The 19,569-nt window shown below is 44.7% G+C and overlaps 1 protein-coding gene across 3 annotated transcripts in view; it reads right to left on the bottom strand.

Annotated features, from left to right (window-relative positions):
- Nucleotides 1–19,569, bottom strand: part of LOC122790153 (ligand of Numb protein X 2-like) — a 702,162-nt gene that overhangs the window by 589,354 nt on the left and 93,239 nt on the right. Inside the window, exon 1 of one of the 3 annotated variants that reach the window (XM_044057742.1) lies at nt 13,591–13,690. The exons of the other annotated variants lie outside the window; for them this stretch is intronic. The gene's annotated coding sequence lies outside the window, so the exon portion shown is untranslated. Of the gene's footprint in view, nt 1–13,590; nt 13,691–19,569 lie in introns of those variants that run through there. 3 annotated transcript variants of the gene reach the window in all.

Here is a 19,569-nt window from a genome sequence, read left to right as displayed (position 1 = left end):
GCAATGTGGATCTTGAACATCTACATTTATGGTAGGTACAAAACTGTACTATGTTCTTCATCTCACATTGCTGCAGTCCTTACACTTGGGTAGAATCCAAAAGCAGAGGTAAGGGAGGAGCAGAGGTAAGGGAGGATGGCACAACTAAAAGGCAGTAGGAGCTGCCAAAATGCCCTGTAAAATTGCAGTGGCAAAACCAGCCCTCGATTTAGAGTAAAGTGGAAGGTGATAATGCTTAGAGAAAGTATGCACTGAACTCCAAGTAGCAGCCTCCAAAATATCCTTAGTTGCTACCCCCCTTAGAAAGGCTGTAGAAGTGGCCGTAGCCCTAGTGGAATGAGGCCTAATCCCAGCTGGAATCTCCTTACCATGATGGGAATAACAGAAAGCAATACACAACCCAATCCACTTAGAAATAGTTTGTTTTGACACAGGCTTGCCCTGAGAACTCAAAGCAAAAGAAACAAATAACTGCTGAGACTGCCTGAACCCTTTAGTTCTGCTCAAATAATATCGCAACTGCCTGTGTATATCCAAAGTGTGCAAAATCACTTTATTTTGGGGGTTTGCATAAAAGGTAGGCAAATGAATAGTTTGGTTTAAAGCCACACTAGAAACCACTTTAGGCATAAAGGAAGGATTAGTACTAAAGATACCCTATCCTTATGGAAAATTAAGAAAGGCTCAACTGCCATAAGGGCCTGTAATTCAGAAACCCTTCTCGCAGAGGTAATGGCCAACAAAAAAGCAGTCTTCCATGATAAATATTTCAACTCAGCAGTAGCTGCAGGCTCAAAAGGTTGTAGAGTGAGTTTCTCCAACACAAAATTGAGATCCCAAGCAGGAGTAGGAGCTCTCCGTGGGGGTCTTATATTCTTTGCCCCTCTAAGGAATTGCTTAAACAAAGGATGAGAAAACAATGGTGGGTCACAGTCATAGTGAGCAGAAATTGCTGCAGCATGAATCTTGATAGAAGAGAAGGACAAACCTTTGTCCAGTAACTCAGTAAGATATTGAAGAGCCACACTTAAATTAGGCTTAGAAACATCAAATGCTTTTGCTGCACTCCAAAATAAAAATCTCCTCCATTTATCTGCGTACACTTTCCTTGTACTAGGCCTTCTGGCCTCCAAAATAACATTCAAAACTTGCTGTGGAAGCTGAGACCCTCCAGGGTTTAAAACAGAATATGCCAGGCTGTCAGGTGAAGGGAGTGAAGTTTGACATTGAGTAAATGACTGTTCTCCTGAGACAGCAGGTGTGGAATCGAAGGTAAAGGCCATGGAGGCTCCTGCATCTCAGACTTCTCAGTAGTGGGTACCAGTGCTGTCGAGGCCAATCTGGAGCTATTAAAATCATCTTTGGCTTGTCCTGTCTGACCTTCAGAAGTACCTTTGGGAGGAGAGGCAGAGGTGGAAAGGCATACACATGAAGATTGCTCCAATTGAATGAAAGAGCATCCACTTTCCAAGCTGTGGGATGAAAACTTTTGTGCAAAACTTTGGCAGCTGGTAGTTTAGTGGAGAAGCGAACAGATCTATGTCTGGAGTTCCCCATGACACTGTCAATTTCTGAAATACATGAGGATCCAATTTCCACTCGTGGGGATCCATAATTTGTCTGCTAAACACATCTGCTAAGGAGTTCTGTGCTCCGGGAAAAACCTTGCCTGAAGATTTAGCTGTAAACTGAGAGCAGTCTCCCACAAAATCAGTGCTTGTCTGCACAGAGGATAAGAATGTGTTCCCCCTTGCTTGTTGATGTACCACATGACAGTTGTGTTGTCTGTTAGAATCAACACCTGCCCTGGAAGAAGTAAATCCTTGAAAGCTATTAATGCAAATTGGACTGCTAACATCTCCTTCAAGTTGATATGTAGATGTAGAAGTCTGGCAGGCCACGTGTCTTGTATCCACTTTCCATTTAGATGAGCTCCCCAAGCTTTGTCTGAGGCATCTGTCGTTAGAATCTGACTCGCCTCTGGCCGGGTCACAGAGAGTCCCCTTTGTTTAGGTGACATTCCTGAGCCCACCACAAAAATTCCTTTTGAATGCAAGGTATTATCTGAATGACAGTGTCCATATCTTGGCAGTGCTGTGTCCATACATTTTTGAGATACCATTGTAGCTTTCTCATATGCAGTTTGGCATTGGGAAGCACCAGAATACAAGATGCCATGAACCCCAAGGCTTGAAGGACTGTCCTTGCAGTCAGCCTGGACTGATGAGACAATTGATGGAAGTAAAGAGAAAGATTCTTTTGTTTGTCCGGGGTCAAGAAGGGCATCTGGGATGCTGTATTCAGTCTGACACCCAGAAAGCACATGGCCTGAGAGGGTACTAGACTAAGTTTGAAAAATTATAATACTTTTTCCCGACAGAATCGTGGTCAGCAAAAACAGACCGTTACAATGTGTACCAATCTTGAGCTACAAATTAATAACATCTTTGGCTTGTCCGTCTGAACGCAATACCTTTGGGAAGGCAGAGGTGAAACATACATAGTTCAAATCATAATTAATGCATCACTGCTATTAGATAATGATAAAACTAAAAAAATAAAATGAAATAATAAAATTATGGAGATAAAAACTTAATGACCCTACAATGTATAAACACATTGTACTACAGGCGACATAATACACCATAATATGTAAGCAATATTTGCAAATTATAAAACCTATTGAATATAAAAATAATTCTAAAAAAGTAATAAAAATATGCATAAAAACTTAATGGTATATTGACTACAGCATATATTTGAAACATACATATAAAAACCATATCTCAACAAACTTAGTTAAATATCCAAACTGTTGGGTATATTAAAGATATACATTAAATAGACTCATAGCCTGATGAGCACCCAACCTCAGTATCCATTCCAGTTCAGCAACCTCAGTACGATTTATCAAGTCACCTCCACGTGCATCATATATAACATGTAAAACCTGAAATAAGAAAGTATGGGTTATGTCGGTCTGTAAAGTATGTTTGGCCAAAGCACTATAGTCATGGCCTTTACAGTACAGTAGATGTGATCCCTGATTCTTTCTTTGAGGCTTCTATTTGTTTTCCCCACATAAAATTTAAAGCACCTACAACAGTGGGCCAAATAAACAACATTCCTGGTAGAACTAGCACTAGCCTTAATGCTCCATAGATGACATGTTTCAGGATGCCGAAAGTATCTTGACTCATCAATATATTGGCAATAGTTACAATGGTTGCATTTGAATGTACCATTCGTTCTCATATATTTGATTTTCATGTTATAATTGAGTCACCAGTGGTGCCCAACATCAACAGGTGGCCTGAAATAGTTAAGAATCCTACAGAACCTGATTTCAGGCCTATTGTAGCAGGAGGGGCCAAATAACCAACATTCCTGGTAGAACTAGCACTAACCTTAATGCTCCATAGATGACATGTTTCAGGATGCCGAAAGTATCTTGACTCATCAATATATTGGCAATAGTTACAATGGTTGCATTTGAATGTACCATTCGTTCTCATATATTTGATTTTCATGTTATAATTGGAGTCACAGTGGCAACATCAACAGGTGGCCTGAAATAGTTATCCTACAGAACCTGATTTCAGGCCTTTGTAGCAAGTATGTAAATGTATTTTCCTGGATAAACTGCTTAAAAGTGTTGCGTTGGTATCCTCAGGTGAACATTGTTCACCTCCAACAACAAGCGTAAATTATGTTGAAGTTACATTGGATGTGGTGTCATTGTTCACCTGGAACTGTCATGGCAAAAACTGCCATGCAAAGTGGCTTGTTTACCAATGTGTTTTGTGATGATCTCGCCTGCTACTTGAACTAGTATTGGAGCATATCTTTTGTTTAAGTGATCACGTGCTATTATGCAGAGATCAGGTAGCTATGGGCAATGCCACATACAGCTGACCATATGCAAACCTGGTCAGCGTCTTTCGGAATGTGGGAATATTTGAATGCTTTAGGTAAATGGAAATCGAAATGAAAAGCCATCATATCGACGCTTTGTCGATCTGTTTATTGCATGGAAAGGTGACAAGGAACGCCTTCAGAGGATGCTGTTTGTCATTTTAATAACAGCAGTACATTTTTTGAAAGGCTTCTTCCATGACATAGTTCCAACAAGCAAGATATTAACTACCTGGATGTGAATATTAGTAAGGTTAAAGGGAAAGCATTAGTACTTGCATGCACAGAAAGAAATGCCATAGACCATCCTATTTACTAGTACATGTGTATCCTTCCCAACCAACTCTGTTTCTGCAATATTGCCACTGAACAGGCACTTGTGAGCATCACAAGCACAAGGAATATCATAATTCTGATAGGAGCTTTTATAAGTAGCCAGAAAGTTTAATCACTTCCCAGGGGCCATAATGAAGTAGAATAGAAGTGGCCTGTCTAAAGGTTCGTGATGAGAGGAAAAGGAGGGTAGACCCTATTATGCTGAAAATATTTCCACAATTAAGATACATGTGGATCAGAAAAATATATGTCCACCTATAGTGCTTCCATTTGCTAAAGGGGTAAATGATGTGGGAAATATTCTTGGCAATTGGCATATCTTGAGACAGATACCAAGTTCAGAATTTTGAAAGAGGTCCAAGATTTGTGTATAGCAATATGAGTGAACTTAAAACAAAGATTGTGCTCAGAGGGCAAAGGTTCCATATCACAGTAATGAAATGGTACATTCAAATGCAAACCATTGTACAAACTATTGCCAATATATTGATGAGTCACATACTTTCAGCATTCTGAAACATGCCACCTATGAAGAATTACAATAGTGCTATTGTTCCCACCAGGAATGTTGTTTATTTGGCCCACTGTTGTGGTGGTGCTTAAACTTCATGTGGGGACAACAAACAGAAACCCCAAAGAAAAAAATCAGGGATCACATCTTACTGTACTCAAAGGCCATGTGACTTTAGTGCTTTGGCCAAACATACTTTACAGATAGACATAACCCGCTTCCCCAGATCTTACATGTTACAAAATGATGATGTACGTGGAGGTGACTTGATAAACCGCATTGAGGGGTTGCTGGAAATGGAATGGATACTTATGTTAGTGCCTACTAGGCTATGGTCTTGAAGAGATGTACTCCTCAAAACCTTGGCGCTGGAAGGCATGTAGATTGAGGCACTAGGGGTCTATTTATATATGTTTTCAACATATCTTATTATATACCCAACAGTTTGGATGCATATTTAACTAAGTTTGTTGAGAGTTATAGTGCTTTTATATTCTTATAGGTTTTATACTGCGGTGATATTGGATCTCATATTTGGTGTATTATGCGTAATATATGGCCAGTCAATTTGTTTGCATTTAGAGGCTGTCATTAAGTTTATCTCATTTATTTTACCATTTTTATTATTACTTACTTTTATTATCTAATAGCAGTGATGCATTAATTATGATTTGCTTTTTACATAACACTCAATATTGTTTTACTAATATGAGTAATACATTAAGGATATGTCCCTTTAAGATACAAAGCACACTGACATCAAGTGTGATACATTTTGTAGGGATTTAAATAGTTTTTTTTTGATACATTGTAATCTCGTCTGATGAAGTGGCCTTTAGAACCGTGAAAGCTCTACATATTGCTGTCAGAATAAATTGTATTATTTTTAACTTTCGCAAACCTTGAGTATTTGGTTCTTCCAGTAAGATTCATTTCTGCAGGCAGGAGAGGATGTTGAAGACTCTGTTTTGAATGTTGCTTCCTAGTATCTCTTTTTCCCCTTGATGACCAAGTTCTGAGGGTTTCATACAAAGGGGTTTAGAGGGGTAGTAGTTCCTTTGAAATCTGGGAACTCCCTCATTTTGCAATGGTTTGCACAAAAGAAGCGGGCGCCGGAGCATCTGACGGCATGTTATAATTGCACCGCTTCCCAAAGACCAACCTGGCACAATCCAACCTTCGCTAATAGTGCGCTTATTGAACCTAGCACAAAAGCTTACACCCAACAACGCCGTGCTCAGGCCCCAAACAAGGAATACACAAAGTATGATAATCTCTATGCGGTATTTGTTTCCCACAAGAAATACAGTTATTCACTTTTCTGACATCCGTAAACCACTGAGGCAAGAAAAACTAAAAATATTCCCAACGGGTACTTAGCCAACTTTGACTCGGTCTGAAACTCCGAATTCGAAAAATTTCAGAACGCCGAACGGCACTTGCAACGCTGCTTCTGCATCGGACCATGCGGCAAAAAAGACTGAGGATATGACGTCGGTCATGCGCATATGTACCCTGACGTCCTGATCCAGCCTAATACTTTGATATTCGGGCCGACCAAGGACAGCGGACTACCCAAGTGTAAGGACTGCAGCAATGTGAGATGAAGAACATCTTATCTGAAGTAGTTAACTTCATTTGATCAGCAACCTGTGGGACAGAGTCCCCAGCTACCAACAACTTGGGAGGTCCTCATGGAAGGATATTCTGGAGCACTGCAGAGCCAAAAGATGCACGTCCTCTGGATATTAGATCCAATTTATAATGTGTAATAAAAAAGTATGAGAGGAAGCCCAAGTAGCTGCTGAACAAATGTCGTCCAAAGAAACCCTCGACCAGAAGGCAGAAGTAGTAGCCAAAGAACGGGTAGAATGAGCTCGAAGCCTCAGGTCGACCAGAGCTTCTGTATGCAAGAAGGATGCATTGGGAAATCCATCTAGCTAAGGTTACTTTAGCCACTGGCTTACCCAGACAGGACTTAGCAAATGAAACAAAGAGTTGATCTGATTTTTGAAATTCAGCTGTTCTGTTTAAGTAAAATCGCAACTGTCTATTTACATCCAGACAATGAAGTCTATACTCTCCTTTGTTCTGATAATTAGGAAAGAAGACAGGTAGATTGATGGACTGGTTGATGTTGGCTTCGGAAGCCACTTTAGGCAGAAAGGAGGGATTAGTCCTGAGAGAAACCCTGTCTTTATGAAAGATGATGTATGGAGGCTTACTGCAAAGAGCGTGAAGCTGCAATATCCTCCTAGATGAGGTAATCACAATCAGGAAGGCAGTTTTCCAAGATACATACTTTAAGTCGACTGAAGCTGCAGGCTCAAAGGGGGGGCCAGTCAGAGCTTGAAGAACTAGGGTTAAATCCTATGGAGGAACTGCATCTTTAACAGGGGGTCTTAACAGGAAAGTTACTTTCAGGAAGGTCTTGCAAATCTTAGAGGAAGCTAGGGGGCCAAAACTGTTTCCAACATGGAAGTGGGAAATGGCTGCCAATCGAACTTTAACAGTAGAAGAACTAGCCCCTTGATGAAAAATATGGGATAGAAAGTAGAGGACTGCTGGGATAGGAGCCGTAAAAGGATCCAAATTCCTATGCTCCGCCCAGATAAAGAAACGCTTCCATTTACTCTTGTAGATTCTCCTGGTAGAAGGCTTATGAGCGGCCACCAGGATGGCCTTAACTGAGGATGAGATACCGGGAGTCCTAGCCATAAATGGAACTGGATCAACCAAGCCGAGAGCTTGAGGTTGTCCAAGTCGGGGGTCTCCAATCCCAAGGAATGAGAAATCAGATCTGGAATGGGATCTAAGATCCAGGGAAGTTGTACTAGATGAGACCGTAGACATGGGAACCAGGTTTGGTGAGGCCAGAATGGGGCTATGAGGATAATTCTGCTCCCCAACAGATGAGCTTTCTGCAAGAATTTTGTCATCAATGGAAGAGGAGGATAAGCATAAAGAAAACCGGATGGCCAAGCATGAACCAGAGTGTCTCTGGGGGCTTCCCCTGGTGGGGGAATTAGAGCAAAGAACTCACTGCACTTTGTGTTTGAAGGTGACGCGAACAGATCGCAGCAAGGTTGACCCCATCTGAGGAAGATCTGTTCCGCTACTAATGGGTTCAGAGACCACTCGTAAGGTAAGAGGATAGTTCAACTCAACTTGTCCGCTAGAATGTTTGAACAACCCGGTATGTGCGTTGCTATGAGAAAGCGGTTGGTGGGTATCGCCCATTCCCACACTCTCATGGCCTCTCGGCAAAGTGGGTAAGATCTGGTTCCCCCCTGCTTGTTGATGTATCAGACTACTGACATGTTGTCTGTTTGAATTGCAATAGTCCCTGGAGGAAGAAGGGAACAGAGAGCCTGCAACGCTAGAAGCACTGCCCTCATCTCCAGGACATTGATATGCAAAGAGGTCTCTGTGCGAGTCCACGTGACTTGGACTGATCTGCCTATGCAATGCCCCCACCCACCCAAGGAGAGATGCGTCTGTGGTCACTGTGACGTGGGGTGGGGACATGGAGAAGGGGCGCCCTTCCCAGAGGTCCCTGGAATGGAGCCACCAAAGTAGAGATTCCCTGCAAACCCTGCTGAGGGGAATAGGTGTAGACAGGGGATGACGTAGGATGGACCACTGGACCTGTAAGGTCCATTGGAGGATTCCCATATTCAGACGTGCGATCGGTGACAGGTTGATGGCCGCTGCCATGGGCCCTCAGGACTAATTCTGCTGGAGGGGCTGATGACTGTAGAAGAGCCAAAATGTGAAGGTTTAGGTTGCGGAGTCTATCCGCCGTCAGAAAGACTTTGGATTGTATAGTGTCTATCCTGGCCCCTATGAAATCCAAGATCTGAGTAGGCTGAACGGAGGATTTCTTGTGGTTGATCGTGATCCCTAGATGGTGGGCTAGATGTAAGAAGTAGCCCCTGCCTGAACATAGTAGATGCTTGGTGGGGGCGGTTAGGAGCCAGTCGTCCAGGTAAGGAAAGACCTCTATTCCCTGAAGCCTCAGGTGGGCCCCTACAACTGCCATGACCTTGGTGAACACCCTGGGGGCTGTGGTGAGACCGAAGGGTAGGACCCTGAACTGATAATGGCTGGCTCCCAGCCGAAAGCGGAGAAACCTCCTGGATCGCCTGTCCATTAGAATGTGGTAGTACGCATCCTTGAGGTCTATCGAGCACATCCAGTCGTTCTGTAAAAGTGGGAGAATGGATTGAATAGTGACCATCCGGAACTTTTCTTTGGCAACTGACTGGTTCAGTGTGGACAGGTCGAGAATTGGCCTCAAGTCCCCAGTCTTTTTTGGCACCAAATAAAACCTGGAGTAAAAGCCTGACCCAGATTGCCAGAGGGGGACATGCTGGATGGCTCTTTTTCTTAGCAGCTCTCTTATTTCCAAGGCTGCTACCTCCCTCTGATTGGGTGGACATCGGGGAGGAGACATTAGGAATGGAATTGAATAGCCTCTGGATATGATTTGGAGCACCCAGCGATCTGTTGCAATTGACTCCCAATGTGTTAGGTGCTCCGAGAAGCACCCCCCCCGACTGCCTCCAGAGAGGAGCAGTCGGGCAACCCCTCAGGGTTGCTGCGGGGGTCGATCGGAAAAGGGTTCCCTCTACCCAAAATTCTTTGGCCCCCCGTCTGCCTCTGGGCCGGCATCCACCCTGTCCTCCTCTGCCTCTGAAGGATGAAAGATCCGGAGTGAAACGGGATTGTTGAGCTTTCCGGAACCACATCTTTTGTCCTCTTTGGTTCCTGGAGAAAGACATCTGAGGAGCCGAGAAGCGGATCCCGACGGCAGATGTCTTTCTCGCTCTGGAGAAGCATATCGCGGACGGTTTTGCCAAAAAGTGTAGAACTGTCAAAAGGGGCGTTCGCGAAGGACACCTTGAAGGGTTCCGCAAAGTCGCAGCGACAGAGCCAGGCCTGTCGACGTAACACAATGCCTGTTCTGTGGCTGGGAGAGAAGCCGCATAGATGTGTTAGTAATCGACTTAAGAGTGGCCATTCGAGCAGAGAAGGTCCGTTTGTCCTCAGCCAACATGGACTCTGGGGGTGATCCAGCGTACTCTGATTAGGTCCTGCTAGAGCCGAATTACATGTCCCATATAGTTCAGTGACATAACAGAAAGTCACTGAAATGAACATCCGCTTTCCAAGGCAGTCCATCGTCTGAGACTCTTTGTCTGGAAGATGTACCGAGGAACTCTCCTGTGCCAATTCCTTTTTAGTGGCAGCTGCCACCACCATGGCATCCACTGGGGCACCCTTGCTCCAAACTGCCCTGTCCATGGGAGGGCTGAGGGTCCTGTCCAGTCTCTTGGGTATTGGCTCAACAGTGTCTGGCTCCTTCCATGCCCTGGTAGTTATGAGGTCCACCAGGGGATCGGCGGAAGGGGATACCCAAGAGGTAGATGGGCCTGTGTCAAACACCTCCAGAAGCACAGACTCATCCGAGGAAGGTTTTTGGGCTGACCACCCCCCTCTAATGCGCAACATTTCCATAATGTCTCCAAAGGAGACATCTTCAGGGAGTAACCTTGGGGAACCTTTCCCTTCCTCTAAGTCCATGTCTTCTGTGAGGGTCCATATCTTCCGTGTGGGACTCAGGTGAGTCCAAGTGCCTCCTCTTGCACTTTCCTCCTCGGGTGGGGCTGTCCGAAGAGGGCTCACCAACAATGTCCTGTTCCTCTACAGGAACCATCTCTGGGATGTAGGCGCAGGCTGTCCCTGGGGCCGGATGATGGAAGACAGGCCCGTCAAAGGGAATGGCGGGTGGATCCGTAGCAAGAGTCTGGGGCCTCGAACCCCTCGAAAGGACCCTCTCCACGACGTCAAATGCAGAGGGTGAACTGCTCTCCCTAGGATCTGAAAGCAGTCCCCTCTGATCCGGCGTGCGGATCGGAGCCGGAGATGACCCGATCGGATCCAAAACAGTAGCACGCTCGGACCTCAACGGAGCCAAAGGCCCACTGACCCCTCTGGATCCGACGCTCAATTCACGGCCCAGAGAGCTCGGATCCGAAAAAGGATCCGACAGACTCGAGGGTACAGTCAGCACCGAAGTAGGAAACACTGCCGGTGCCGACATTACCCCGGCTCCGAAGCTATTCGGATCAGACAGCTCTGAACCCAGATAGCAGGTCAGAGAAGGAGCAATGGGGGCAAAAAAAGGGGTCGAGCTCCCCCCCAGAGGGGGGAGGGAGGTAAGAGCACTCCCATCTGCAGCTGGGCCTGAAGAAATCGACGCATCATCCAGTCCATGTCTGCGTCGGACAGACTCCTGATTGACCTGGATGAGGCTGCCGAGCCCAGTCGGGAAGGCTGCCTAGACTACCTCGAAGGTGACCGGGTCTCCTCCTCCGGCTCCGGGGAGAAACATGGAGAATGAAGCCGGTAGTGGGAAGACTCTGAGACCTTAAGGGGAGAGGCAAGCTGCTTAGACGGCGGGGCCGATGGAGCTGACTCGGCCCGCCTCTTGTGGCTACGGTGCCTATCTTTCTCCCGCTCCTTGTCCTTCCTATCTTTCTTTCTGCAGTCCCTTTCCTCCTGGACCAAAGAGGGAAGTTGAGTCCCGGCCAGGGGATCGGGGACAGTAGGTGGAGCAGCCGCAGGTGGCACCACAGAGGGGGAGGACGACGAAGTGGAATCAGGGGGCAAAAGGCCCGCAAGGATTAGCTTCATCTTTCTATCCCTCAAAGCCCTGGGGTTGAAGGCTGCACAAACAGTGCAGCCCGAAGAAAGATGGTCAACACCCAGGCAAATAACGCACAGAGTGTGGCCATCCGCTGGGGACAGCTTATGGCCACACTGAGCATTTAGAAAACATAGCTTTTGGGCCTTCAGACATTAAGAAAAGGAAAGAACAGGCCCACATGCACACACCTTCACACACAGACGGAGGGGGAGAGGGAATTAACTTTTAACTCGACTAAGAAACTTTAAACTACCCAAAAAGTACTAAGGGAGAGAAGGGAACCACACACACTAAGTTCAGAAAATTTTTTGACAGAAGAAAAGTGTAAAAAACTTTAAACTCAACACCCACGCTAGGAGCTCATTCTAAGATGCTTAAAGAAGCCACGGCAAACGAGATCTGAGGGTTAGAGGGAGGTGGCAGGGCATTATGGGTAGGGGGAGGAGCTTGGATCTTTGGCTAGGAAAGCTGCCGGCTCGGATCCAAATTGGATCAGATACCCACAGGTTGCTGACAAATGAAGTTAACTACTTCAGATCCTCAGCTGAAATCCTCTTATGTGGAAAAACAGGAGAAAAGAAAGGAGAAGGGAGAGAGAGTTCAGTGGATTGTCTCAAGACCATAAAGGCATTAAAGAGCCCTTGAAAAAAGCTTGCCAATCCATGGGTTGTTCTTGGGAAACAGAAGCATGCTTAGTTTTCTGCTTCTTCTTTAGTAGGACATCCATACTGTGGAAGGATGAGGGAGCAGACATTGGCCTACATTCTAAAATATTGCTCAGGATGTCTTCACGAACAATAATTAGACGACGGCCATACAGACCTTCAGTAACAATGAGCCTGGGTCCCCCCTACATCCGTAACAGATGCCTGCATATCCCCAGAGAATATGCTAGGTGAATCCTTCACAGCATCCACCCCGGTTACCCATGGCAGAATCACCAGACTCCGAAACAGTCTCTAGGCCAACATCTGTCTCAGGAGAGACATCCAGAATTGGATGAGCAGCAGGCAAGTCAGGCCTAGGATTTCTTGGCATTCTTAATTACTTGCTCACCTTATGGGCCCAAAGTACCTTCCATATCATGTGCCAAGCACTTAAGGCACCACAGGTTCTAAGTACAGATTGAGGGAAGCTAGATGACTCTGCAGGGTCTTGGGGATGAAGGCCTTGAAAATTGAACAAGAAATATAGTCGTGGTTAAGGCCTAGGCAAGAGAGACAAAGATCGTGGGAATCTTTATGTGGAAATTGCTTTCCTTTCAGACACATGTCCTTCCTAGCTGACATGTAACCTCAACCACAACAGTAGCACAGAAAACAATAAGAAAAAACTAACAGGGCACTTATCTGGAACAGAATCTGCAAATTCAGTGAAGAGCAAACAACCAGAGATGATGTTCTGACTGGCTGCAAAAAAGTTCAGATGATGGGTGCGTGCTGACATCTGCTTTAGACCAGTAGGACTGGATCTATGTGCGATGTCACGTACCTTACAGTAGCTTTAGATTTTTGTATACTGGCCAGCTGGCAGTGGACCCCCACCCAATTGTTATGAATACTGCAACATATGAATAGAAGGTCATCTGTGCAATCTCCTAGCTCAGCAAATGATGTTACCAAACATACTACTTTGCTGCAAAGACCCTATTCACCCCAAAGCAAGGTAGCAAATAAAAATTCAGAAATTAGCTTAGCTATGCATATCAATAAGAAATAAAGGTCTGTAGATGGCCTTCAAACTCAAGGAGAAAAAAAAGGATATTCAGAATGTTATATCGCTGGTCATTCGATACTAGATGCTGAAAACGCTTCATTTGACAACAGTGTTACTGAAAGCAGCATGCAGTATTAATAAAATGCAAAACACAAAAGCACTGACCATTTCATTACAATCTACTCATCTATAGTACAACATGCCTGGGGGGTTTCTACAGCCAAAGCTACCAAAGTGTGCACACTGGAAAATATATAAAATGCAACACTGACCCTCCTGCTCAGTGCGTGAGCAACATAGTATTACTGTAACCTTTAAACTGTACATGCAAAGTGTGTGTCAACAAGCACTGTTCCTAGTTCCCTCACAAACTGCTCTATACTTTAACGTAATTCTCTACCTCAGCCAGTGAGGTGGTCTCTGCAGTTCCAGTCGAGTACAGTTCCCAAGTGAAATTCATAGAGGCCTGTGCTTTCAGAACATCTCCATGCTGTGTGCCAAAGAGCCGCAAGTCAAAATAGCCACAATTCTTGGCAGCCTGAAAAGACTTAAATAGAAAAACTTCAACATATGTTTAACTTTTCAGATGGTCATTTAGAAATGCTAATCAATGCAACTCTTTTTTAAAGCCAACATATGTTGCAAGTTATTCAGTTTTCCAACAGAGAACAGAACAGATTAATTTTTTTAAAAAGACTGAAAAGTTAACTATCAGTGCAACTCCTTTTTAAGATATGCTCCACATTATCCTCCCCCAACATAATTTACTTTAAGAGAAAAGCAGAGAAGAAATATCTTGTTTTCAGGAAATACCTCAAATGTCATTGGGGTACAATCAGGCATACACACTGCAAGCCATGGTAAAATAATTTCTGACGGGTCAGCATTTTAACCAACTCAAAGGCACAATGTGCTCAACTCTCAAATACAAAAGAAATAAAAGTGTATGTGCGCCAACAGAGTAAATGTACCATGAAGTTGTAAACTTAACATGTTCAGTTCAGGAATTTGAAACAAGAAATTAGGGCAGAGGATTAAAGTAATCAGCCCTTAACAAGATACTCCCTCAGTCTTCATTTGCTTACTGCTTGACCTTGCACAATTCACTTAATCAGACACTGCTTTTTGGAAATTTGGGCTAGGGTCCTTAATGGACTGACTGCATGCCTGTTAACTACCTATGAACTTATGTTTAAGATGTACACCAGAGAAAGTACAGTTTTGTACCTACCATAAATGTAGATGTTAGAGTGTCTTCACTGCTGCAGTCATTACACTTGGGTTATCCTGCAGTCAGGCGGTCCCGCAGTTGGCCAGAGTTCCAAAGTCTTGGTCCCGCGTCGGTTGCTGTCGCCTCTTCCCTGACGTCAGTGCGCCAGGGGTATACAAGATGCAGCCGACGCCATTTTCTTCAGTTTTTCTTGCCCCAGATATCAGGTGCCCCCAAATAGGTAGGCAATACATATTGCTAAAAAAGCATACATGAAAATACACCAAAAAGTTCAGCCACCAGCAAATACACCACATAGGTAGTATAGGATAGAAAAGTGTAGATAAGTCCTAGCTAAGAAAGAGGGGATGGAGGGACGGTAACCTGGACTGCAGCAGTGAAGATGCACAAACATCTACATTTATGGTAGGTACAAAAAACTGTACTATGTTCATCGTGTTTCACTGCTGCAGTCATTACACTTGGGTTGAATCCCAAAGCTGAGTCAGGGTGGCTGGTTCTGTAGAGGATTTGGCATGGCTATAAGGCCCTGCAGCACTGCAGTGGCAAAGCCAGCTCTGGATCTAGAGTAAAGAGGCAAGTGATAATGCTTGGTAAAGGTGTGCACTGAACTCCAAGTTGCAGCTTCCAAAATGTCTTTGGTAGGTACTCCTCTAAGGTAAGCGGTAGAAGTAGCAGTTGCCCTGGTGGAATGTGGCCTGATGTTTGATGGTACAGGTTTCCCATGCTGTGTGTAGCAGAACCGGCTACAGTGTCCTATCCACTTTGAAATGGTCTGCTTTGAAACAGCCTTTCCCTGTGATACTGCAGCATATAATACAAACAATTGTTCAGATTTTCTGAAAGCTTTTGTTTTGTCCAGGTAGAAGTGCAATTGCCTGTGTATGTCCAAGGAATGAAGAAGTCTCTCCCCTTTGTTCTGGGGATTTGGATAAAATGTTGGCAAGTGAATAGTTTGGTTAAGAGCCACACTGGATACCACCTTAGGCATAAAGGAAGGGTTTGTTCTTAAAGAAACCCTGTCTTGGTGGAAAATGATGAAAGGCTCCACTGCCATTAGTGCCTGCAGTTCTGAGACTCTTCGCGCTGAGGTTATTGCCAGAAGCAGAGCAGTTTTCCATGATATATATTTTAGCTCTGCTGAATTGGCTGGCTGAAAAGGAGGCAAAGTGAGCTTTTTCAAGATGAAATTGAGGTCCTAAGTAGGTGTTGGTGCTCTCCGGGGCGGTCTTATGTTTTTAGCCACTCTGAGGTACTGCTTTAGCAATGGGTGAGAGAAAAAAGAGGAGGATCTGTGTTGTAATGAGCCGAGATGGCAGAAGCGTGGATCTTAATGGATGAGAAGGATAGTCCTTTGTCCAGCATCTCAGTTAAGTATTGCAGTATCTGAGGAATGTTAAGGACAAGAGGATCAAGGTTTTGAGCCTGGTTCCAGGCACAGAATCTGTTCCACTTTTCTAAGTAAGATTTCCTGGTGCTAGGCCTCCTGGCCTCCAAAATGACATCCATAACAGCTTTAGAGAGAGGAGTTGTCTGTTTGTCTAATGAATCTGCCATGCAGCCAGGTTTAAGGTTTTGAGCCGATTGTGCAGGATCTGATCGTTTTGCTGTGTCAGAAGGTGTGGAATTTGAGGCAAAATCCAAGGTGGGCCTTGAGCCAAGTTCTTTAAGATTGGGTACCAATGCTGGCGTGGCCAGTCTGGGGCAATCGATCTGTGGTTTTTCTTGTCTGGCTTTTAGGAGTACCTTTGAAAGGAAAGGCAGAGGTGGGAAGGCATAAAAACTTCGGTTTTTCCAGCTGAACGAAAGAGCATCCACTTTCTAAGCTTGTGTGTGATAAGTCCTTGTGCAGAATTTTTGTAGTTGGCAATTCAGTGGTGAGGCAAAAAGATCTATGTCCGGGCACCCCCATTTCTGCATTATCATGCAGACGACCTGTGGATTTAATCTCCACTCATGAGGATCCATGATGTTTCTGCTTAAGTCATCTGCCAGAGTGTTTTTCTTTCCTGGCAGGAATTGTGCTTGCAGATGAACTTGATAGGTTAGAGCTGTGTTCCACAAGGTCATGGCTTGTCTGCATAGGGGGTAAGAATGAGTGTCCCCCTTGTTTGTTTATGTACCACATTACTGTGGTGTTGTCTCTCTTTAGTAGTAATTGTCCTGGATGCAGAAGATCCTTGAATGCTGTAAGGGTATTTTGTACAGCCAACATCTTTTTTTGATTGATGTGAAGATGCATTTGGTCTGTGGTCCATTTGCCCTGAATATATTTTCCTGCCATGTGTGCTCCCCAGGTGTAATCCGATGCATCTGTTGTTAAAGTCTGCCTGGCTGTGGGAAGAGTGAATGGCTGACCCTTGTTGAGGTGACATGGCTGTGCCCACCATCGAAACTCCTGTTGTAGGTAGGGAATTAGTGGTATTACTGGTTTCCAAGCTGTGAGAGTGTTGAGACTAAACACTTTTTAGGTACCATTGTAATTTCCTCATATGCAGTCTTGCATATGGAATTAGTAGAATGCAGGATGCCATGAACCCCAAGGCCTGCAGAATTTTTCTTGCAGGGAGTTAGGGCTTTGTTGCCATCATTTGAAAACACTGAGTCAGTTGTCCTTGCTTGTCTGGCGTGAGATAAGCCATCTGGGCCGCTGTATTTAAGCTGGCACCCAGGAATATTATCTCTTGTGAGGGCACTAGTTTTGATTTCTTTTCGTTTACTGTGTACCCTAGGCAACTTAATCTTTTTACGAACACCAGATGCTGTAGAAGAATGTCCTTGCTCTCTGCTCGAATCAGGCAGTCGTCCAGATATGGATATATTTGAATTCCTTTTTGTCTGCAAAATGCACTTACTGGTGCCAGGCACTTTGTGAAGACCCTGGGCGCAGTAGATAAGCTAAAGGGCAGTGCAGAGAATTGGTAGTGCATAGAACCAGCTATGAATCTGAGGTATCTTCTGCAATTTTGTCTGATAGGGACATGCAGGTATGCCTCTTTGAGGTCCAAAGTAACAAGCCAAGCTTTCTTGCCCAACATGGGAAGGAGCTGCTGTAGTGTCAACATTTTGAATTTCGGAACATCCAGGTTTTTAGAGTAGAAAGGTCCAGAATGGGTCTCCAGGCTTTGTCCTTTCTGGGGACCAGGAAGAGTCTCGAGTAAAATCCTTGTCCTTTCTCCTGCTGTGGTACTTTTTGAATAGCTCTCATGTCCATGGGGGCTGTAATCTGTTTTTTGTGCCTCTGCCCATTGCTTTTGTGGCAGGTCTGGCATTCCTTTTAGCCTTGGAAAAGTGTGAAAGTGGAACCTGTAACCTTGAGACACAATATTCAGCACCCATTTGTCTTGGGTGATTGCTTGCCAGTTTTGAGAAAAAAGTGCTAGTTTACCCCCTAAGGGAGCTGCCAAAAGGGAAGAGTTTGGCATTGGAAGGGGGATGTCATTGGGACTGTTTCCTGTAAGGTTGTGACTTGTCCTCACCTCCTTTTGGGGTTGAAGCACCCCACTGTCGTGGTCTGTAAGAGCCTTGGGGCTGAGATCTGCCTCTTGGGCATCTGCATCTACCTCTTTGTGGCCTGTCTGAAACTGGAAAGGACCAATTTTTTGTAGGCCAATTCCTGCTGAATCATGGTGGCTGTACCTGTAAGAAATCCTTCACTGTTTGCATAGATTTTGCCTTAACCTCCATTTTCTTTAATACCTCTTCTGCCTTAATACCAAATAAATGATCTTGGTGCAAAGCAGCATCCAATAATTTTGCCTTAACATGATCTGGTAAACTTTGTTCTTTCAACCAAGCATGCCTTCGAATCACAGATCCTGTAACTGCTGCTCTACAAGAAGCTTCTAATGAATCAAAACCAAATTACAAAGTATGCTTTCCCACTTGTTCAGCTGCATGCAATAAATCCTGCATTTCCTTATAAATCAGGTTGTTCTGCATTTGTACTCATTTTCTGTTTTAATTGAGACAATAAATATTGTTGATATTTAAGCATGTGAAACAGGCAATTTAAAGCCCTCACTGCCAAAGTTGCAGAGGTGTAGACTTTCTTCCCCCATCTTTCTAATGCTCTAGAATCCCTATCCGAGGGAACTGGATTTTAAGCTGTGGAAGCTTTTACCCCTTTGGGACCCTGGGAAATAGTTTCTGGGTCAGCAACAACAGGGTTTTTATAAAGAAATTTGTGAGAGTCAGGGACACTCTAGTACCTGTCTGGCTCGACTGTAGCTGGGGGTACAGAATCACGGTTTAAACTAGATTCAGAGAACACATCATCCACAATGTCCAACACTGGCGGAATAGCAAGGGGCCTGTACTGAGGCAATAAAAAAAAATCTCTGAGCCTTTTCTTGGATTCTGAGTACTCCTGGCCCTCCCAATGGAAATGCTCCCTCATGATATGTAAAGTTTCCCCAAAAGAGTAATCCTCAGGAGGAGAGGCTGAAGGAAATGATTCTTCAACATCAGAGTCCTCATAGGGGGGTAAAGAATAACCTTGGTCTGAAGAGGAATCAGAATAAATAGAAACCTGGTCAGAGGAATCTTAAATCTGTATCCTGCCGAGGCCTTTTATCAGGAGGGGGATGGGAACCCCTGATCAGAGTTATCAAGTCTTCAGCCATTTTGAGCATCTGTTTGTTAGGCATGGAGGCCTGTCCAGGTGAATGCTGTACTTGCTTCTTTGTCTTTAAAGTAGTTTTAGACTTGGCTGTAGATGCAATGGTAAGTTCTGTAGGCCTGAAAACACCCACCGAAACAGATGCCTGCTCAGCGGCTCCGGACCCATCTGAAGGGTTAATCTCCGTTGGCCCAACACCTTGAGTATCCAGAGGCCTAGGCACCTCCACGTGGGAGTTGGTCGCGGCCTGTGGTTCTGAAGTAGCGGGTGTCAGGGGCTGTGAAAGCGCCTCACTGAAAACCAGCGACTAGCCTAGAAGAGGCTTCGTCGTCAGTTTTTGGCCTTGGGTGCCTGTCCTTATCTTTATGTTTTTTGTGCATTCTGGTCGTCGGTTGTTCCGACGGCATTGTATAATTAAACCTTCAGCCAAAATAATGGAGAGCAAAATCAAACCTACGTTTAATAGTGTGTTTGTTAAATGTAGCACAAAACTGACAACTAGTGACGTCGTGATCTGGGCCTAGGCA

This window comes from Protopterus annectens, chromosome 15.part0, assembly GCF_019279795.1.
Source record: "Protopterus annectens isolate FY-2018-M chromosome 15.part0, PAN1.0, whole genome shotgun sequence".
In the NCBI taxonomy this organism is placed as follows: domain Eukaryota; kingdom Metazoa; phylum Chordata; order Ceratodontiformes; family Protopteridae; genus Protopterus; species Protopterus annectens.
This window is presented reverse-complemented; position numbering and strand designations above follow the sequence as displayed.